Genomic DNA, 6,750 nt, shown 5'->3' with positions numbered 1-6,750 from the left:
GATTAAAGGAGCTGTGAAAAGCACTTTTAAAATCTCCCAGAGACCAGAGGATAATAAAACAATTATTCATTATTAGATGCAGATGGTACTAGGGATGTAACGGTACAAAAATTAAGGTTCGGTACTTACCTCAGTTTTTAGGTTACGGTTTGGTTCAATTTGGGAACAAAATGTAAGTCGATTTTCTTGTTGTTTATTTGTGTTTTTATTAAACCAACAATTTGTTTTAACATTTTACAAAAGGGAAAATAAAATAAATGCAAAGTGCTGCTTGGTAATACTAATAAGTTAAATAAAATATTCACAAATAAGCAACAAATGTATGAAATATTATAAAAAAATAAATTCCTGGTAAACTGTAAACAAAACTTTTCAAAAAGTAAAGTGCAGCAGTAACAGTTCCAGCATGAACTTTTACTCAATCTTCAGAAATAAACAACTTGTCCACATCGTCTGCAGTAAGTGTAGATCTGCTGCCGGGGATGGGGGCAGGAAGCGGAGATTCTGTGCGGGCGAAAGGCGAAAGTGAGGACCGGGACGCAACAATCGTAGTTTTGCGAAGGATTCACGTGGTTCAGAGGGACGTGGTCAAGGCGGGGGGCAGTTGTTTTCAAGACGGCTGCCCTAACTATAAAGCGCTGCGGGAAACATTGCTCCAGTCTAGTGCTGTCGTGGTTAGGGAATTTCTCCTGCGGTGCGGTATAGCGGTATGTACCTTGGTTGTCGTGTGGATATATCGTGCGTAGCGGGAGAAGTTTGATTTTGGAGCAAGAGCCGCTGCATCTCTCCAGGTCTCACTGTGGCAGCTCGGGTCAGAGTCCTGGACCGGCTCGGGTACCAGGACTTGAGAGAGAGAGAGAGAGCCCCTAGCACGAGCACGCGGAGCAGGTGTCCACAAAGCGCGATCAGGTGACGGCTGCGTTTACCTCCGCTGCGGCGATCCTTTGGCCTGGGGTCACCTGACGGTCTACGCGGGCGCACCTTAGTCCTGGGTTAATCCTGGGTTAGTCCTGGGTTATCAGGCAGGTGGAATGTTAATGGGTCCGGGCGGGTGCTGGTCTCTAAAAATAGACCCATGTAGACCCAGGACTCTAGGTCAGGTTGTGTTGGTCACGTGCGGTGATCGCGGTGGCCCAACATGTACCGCTATGGGCCTCTTAGTACCGCGGTGATTCATTTTTGCGATTTTTGCGACAGCCCTACCCCAATCACGGACGAGTTCCCTCGAGAATATTAAAGAGCCGAACCGGCATGTAGCTGCACATGTAGTGGGAAAATGTAAACACACAGAAATTGCACAAATTCACTCGTGCACAGCCCTGCACCGAACAAAACGTCCCGTACCGAAACGATTCAGCACGAATACATGAACCGTTACACCTCTAGTTTTCAACCGTGCACTTTTGCTTTAGTTACACAGTTTAAAGAAGGTGTAAAAAGCACTTTTAAAAGCTCCCAGAGACTAGAGCAGAGTTTTGCCATCAACAACAGACTTATTTTGAAGAGCTGCTTATGCAATAAATCCAAACCACTTTATTTATACAACACATTTTACAAACAAATGGGTTTCCAAAGTGCTGCACAGAATCATAAAATGAAGACAACAAAAAGGTAAATTGCTAGAAATTTTATCATACCAGTCCTAAAAAAAAAAAAAAAACAGTAAAAATCAAATAAAAGCAAAACCATAAAAAAATAACAAGAATAGCAATAAATAAGTAAAATAAATAAATGACGCAGACGACCACACAACTCACGCGGTGTTACTAAAACAATCTGTGTATAATTTATTCATTGGTTTTTCAAAATAAAACCAAAAATAAGAAAACAAAAAACATCTTTTTTCTTTATTATATGTCTCCAAAACCAAAATGAAAAAACAGATGATTTGTTTTTTCAGTTTTTTATTTTGTGTTTAAATGAAAAATGGAAAAAAAAAAATAATAATAATGGATAACGACCGTTTCCTGTTTACGTGACTTAAACTGTGATGCTGGACTCAACCAGGACTCAACCAGGATTGAACCAGAACTGAACCAGGACTGAACCAGGACTAAACTGGCCTCAGTCTCGGTCTAGTCCCAGTCTGGTCCCAGTCTTAGTCCTGGTCTTGTCACAGTCTCAGTCCCGGTCCCGGTCTGGTCCCGGTCCTGATCACCCGACAGTCTACGCGGGCACACCTCCGGCCCCTTCCCAAAACCCCTAGTTCTAGTTTAGTCCTGGTTTAGTCCTGGTTTAGTCCTGGTTTAGTTTAGACCTGGTTTAGTCCTGGTTTAGACCTGGTTTAGACCTGGTTTAGTCCTGGTTTAGTCCTGGTTTAGACCTGTTTTAGACCTGGTTTACTGGTTTAGTCCTGGTTTAGTCCTGGTTTAGTCCTGGTTTTAGACCTGGTTTAGACCTGGTTTAGACCTGGTTTAGTCCTGTTTTAGACCTGGTTTTAGTTTAGACCTGGTTTACCTGGTTTAGACCTGGTTTAGACCTGGTTTAGTTTAGTTTCCTGGTTTAGTTTAGTCCTGTTTTAGACCTGGTTTAGTCCTGGTTTAGTCCTGGTTTAGACCTGGTTTACTGGTTTAGACCTGGTTTTAGTTTAGTCCTGTTTTAGACCTGGTTTAGTCCTGGTTTAGACCTGGTTTAGTCCTGTTTTACTTCTGGTTCAGTCTGTTTGCAGCACAAAAGTTTGGCCTCACAGTTTAAGTCACGTAAACGGTCGTTATCTGTTTTTTCCTTTTTTAATTTAAACACAAAATCAAAAACTGAAAAAAGGAATCATTATCTGTTTTTTTTTTTTGTTCATTTTGGTTTTGGACACAAATAATGAAGAAAGTAGTTGTTTTTTTTTGTTTCCTTATTATTAGTTTTATTTTGAAAAACGAATGAACAAATGACACACGGATTTAAAAACCACAATATCTGAACTGGGAAAGAGAGTTTTTTCTTAAACACATAAAGGGAAAAAAAAAAAAAGGTAGAGGGCCTTTAGGCGTCACTCCCCGCTCTTGCCAGCAGAGGGCGTCAGACACAGCTTCCACGTCCATGTACATTATTCAAAGTTGTCAAAAACGATCCAAAGGTGTCCATAAGTATTTGAGATTTGAATAAAACGTAAACAAGATGCCCGACACTGCTGCAGATTTCCCGAGTATGTCTTTGCATATGCCCCCGTTATGGACCTAGCTCCGGTTACGAAACTTTTGGCTTTTGACGTCGAACTGAAGATCAACAAAACAAGTATTAGCATCTGGGAAAACTATGGACCCTTGGATAACGAACCTGGAATTGAACATTTGGGAATTTGCCTGGAAAAACATTGCAGGAGGACATTTTAACTGCGTAGAGCTTGTGAATACGGCGGCGTAGACTTGCCACATGTTTTTTTTACTTCCTGGACGATTCTTCTAGACGATCCTTTTTGTTGTTTCCGCTCCGAATGCTGTACTCCTCTGGGATCGGCCCGCGTTGGGTCCAGTCCTGCAGGGTGGGCGGGGCCTGTAGAACCATGTGACCGTGCTCTGGTGGTAGAGTGGTAGAGGCCGGACCGCCCCCCAAACAGTGCCTAATACGGAACTTTTCATTTCTCTTTCGGTTTTTGGACGTTGTTCTTGTTTTGTTTGGCTCATACGTGGGAGACTGTACTCGCTGTTCGCTCCTGGGGTTAAACGTCAAAAGTCAATCGTAGCTCTCGCGAAACAAAACGAAATAATTCTATGCTGAATTTTGGACTTCCGGTCATCGCGCAGTGCATTCTGGGAAGGATCCTCCGAAAAAGTGAGCATCAACTCGCCAAGTCGATCTTTTCAAGTCTTTTGAACCATATCATTTTTGTTTCTGGTTCTGATATTGTCATATTTTACTTTTGGGATTCGGACATCGTAATTGTGTGGTTGTTGGATCCTAACAGCAGAAAACGAGCTTCGGAAGTTTGCGAACTTCATAAATGCAAAGCGAATCAGATGTGTGTGACTCAAACCTCCGTTCAAACTGTTTCTTTTCCCAACGGAATTGAAAAATAGTGAAAGGTGAAGGCGATGGGCAGGATTGATCCACAGGAAGAACCAAAAAGGAAACATTTCTCTGTCTAAATCATCCTGAGTTTGCAGAGAACATTTTGTATGTGGAGCGTCAACAAAGCAAAATCCCGATCCCTCACTCAGCCTTGGTTACGAATTTAAAAAGTCAACGTCAAAGCGAAAGGCACCAGCTGTTCGCCAAGAAACACCTTCCACTGCAAAGAGACCAAGACGTGATGTTTCTGTAAAACCACAAGAACAAGAAAGTGCAGCTCAGTCTGTTTGTCTTCTGCTCCTCTCCATTAACAAACGGGATTTTGCTTTGTCGTCGCTCCACATACAAAATGTTCTGATTTAGTCAGTCAAATGTTTCCTTTTTGGTTCTTCCTGTGGATCAATCCTGCCCATCGCCTTCACCTTTCACTATTTTTCAATTCTGTTGGGAAGAGAAACAGTTTGAACCTTTTCCATTTATGAGGTTCGCAAACTTCTGAAGCCCATTTCTCGAACCGTTTTCCACCGTTAGGACATCCAACAACCACATAATGATGATGTCGGAATCTCATAACTCAGTTTCATTTCTCTCCAGCGACTAGGTCAGGAATCAGAATACACTAGACGGTTTGTAAGAACCCCTGAAGTTGTAGACCGCGCACCAGCAAATCATCTGTGAGCTGCGAAGCCATGACGTCAAACTGGTGGCGTCTGTCTGTGTCCCTTTTGTGGAACAGCACAACAGTAAACAAAGCGTCGAGACGGATGTAGACGAAGACAGACATTCTGTGTTGGCGACGATTCCCGAGATCGAGGATTTAAAGCCGGAACAAAGAGAATTTTTGGTTTAATTTATCAAGGGGAAAGACGTTATTGTCCTTCTTCCTACAAGATTTGGCGCATTACATACATCACGACCAAACAGCAGCGATTGGTTAAATAAAAAAGTACCTGCCTACCGTCGAGCGAACGAATCCTAATGCTGCAAGGTCAGACAGTTTCTACAAAGTGAAACCGGCTGATGAATCAGACTCGGCAAGAGCGGGACTGAAAATTCTGTCCTGCACAGATCTCTAATTCGGACACCCCTAAAAATGACCTAAATAGTGCCCTAAGTAGAGAACAGCGTGGACATTCTGTTAAAACCGTGTCCTTGTTCTGTCACAGACTGCGCGTTAACCCCAGGTGTGAACAGCAGGGGGCGCCCATCACCGGATCACGTGAGCGGAGGTAGTTTTGCACTGAACTGCTACGGTAGCATGAACAAACCCACCTGCGTGCGTGTATGTGCGTGTGCTGTGTTCTTGAGGACCACATATCAGTCCCTCTTCTCCACCGACCCGAAGTACACAAAGTAAAAATACTATTACTTCAGAATAATATTACCCAAGTACAAAGCAGTAGAAGTACAACGCGGTGCTCCGTATCAAAGTTAAAAGTGTATTGGGTCAGTCCATATGAAATCAGACGCCCTCCCCTATGAGCCGACTCAGATTTGGCTGAAAAATGTTCTACAATTTCTAAAATTAACAAATGAAAGAAAAAAAATTTGCTCAATACCTTCAGTTGTTCCTGAGTTTGGGCCATGGAAATTTTGGGGCCATGCTCACGTTTTTGGAAGCCTTCATTTATAAGAATGTTTGAGAGACAATAACTTCATAAACAATAGAGTTAGGAAGCTGAAAATTTGGATTATTGTAGATTCTTGGGCATAAAATCTAAATCTGTCAAATATTGGTAATCTTTACTAAGGGGGCTTCTCAGATTTGGTTGGTTCCTGCTTTGTTTTTTGTTTTGTTTTGTTTTGTTTCAATTTTTGAGGTCAGATATCTCTTTACTCCAAGCAGATATTTACAAACTAACTGTTGAACCTGAATATTTGAGAGAATGACCTTTTCTGACAACAATCTCACACTTTTCTGAGCTTTCATGTGGACGATGTAGAGTCACAGACCAAATGTGATCTTTTTGGCCCCTTCTTTGGAGCCTCGGTTTCCCATGTGGACACAGTTAGATGTTGATCAAATTTTTTTTTACCAGAGAAACTTTGGCATATTCTGATTAGTTTAAAGTAATAAAAACATCCACTATTAACTTTCTTCATTTCAAACGGAATTTCTGAAAATGAGCTCTCGCGGGTCATTTTTGGTGGAGCTTAAGGACTTTTCCACCCATTAGAAAGATTAAATTAACTTTAATAGACTTAAACACTATTTGTTTGTTATAGGGGAAGACAGTTGGAGATTATTTGTGGTTTTGGTGGCTCAGTAAAACGCTCGGCTGCAAGGGCCAGTCAAAATTGAGCTGCAACCAAATGTGAGATTTTTGGGGGCCTACAGAACCCCCTTTAATAAAGATACACAATATTTGATGACAAATGACAAATCTATGACCAAGAATCTACAATAATACAAATGTTCAGCTTCCTAGCTCTATTTTTGATGAAGTTATGGTCTCTCAAACATGATTATAAATTAAGGTTTTCGAAAAAGTGGACATTGTTCCAAAATTTTAACGGGCCATAACTCAGGAACGACTGAAGGGATTGAGCTAAAATTTGAGATTCTTTCATTTGGTGATTTTAGAAATTTTTAGAATTTTTTTCAGCCAAATCTGAGCTGGCTCACAGGGGAGAGTCCTTGAAAACTGCTGATTTCATACGGACCTGACCTTATTGTGTAACTTTGGAAAAGGGGATCCGTCACCTCTTTGTTTCTACGGATATGTCACGTCTTTGTCTGGAATGTTT

This window comes from Boleophthalmus pectinirostris, unplaced genomic scaffold (genome assembly GCF_026225935.1).
Source record: "Boleophthalmus pectinirostris isolate CB_2022bp ecotype Guang Dong unplaced genomic scaffold, ASM2622593v1 HiC_scaffold_1, whole genome shotgun sequence".
Taxonomy (NCBI): Eukaryota; Metazoa; Chordata; class Actinopteri; order Gobiiformes; family Gobiidae; genus Boleophthalmus; species Boleophthalmus pectinirostris.
This window is presented reverse-complemented; position numbering follows the sequence as displayed.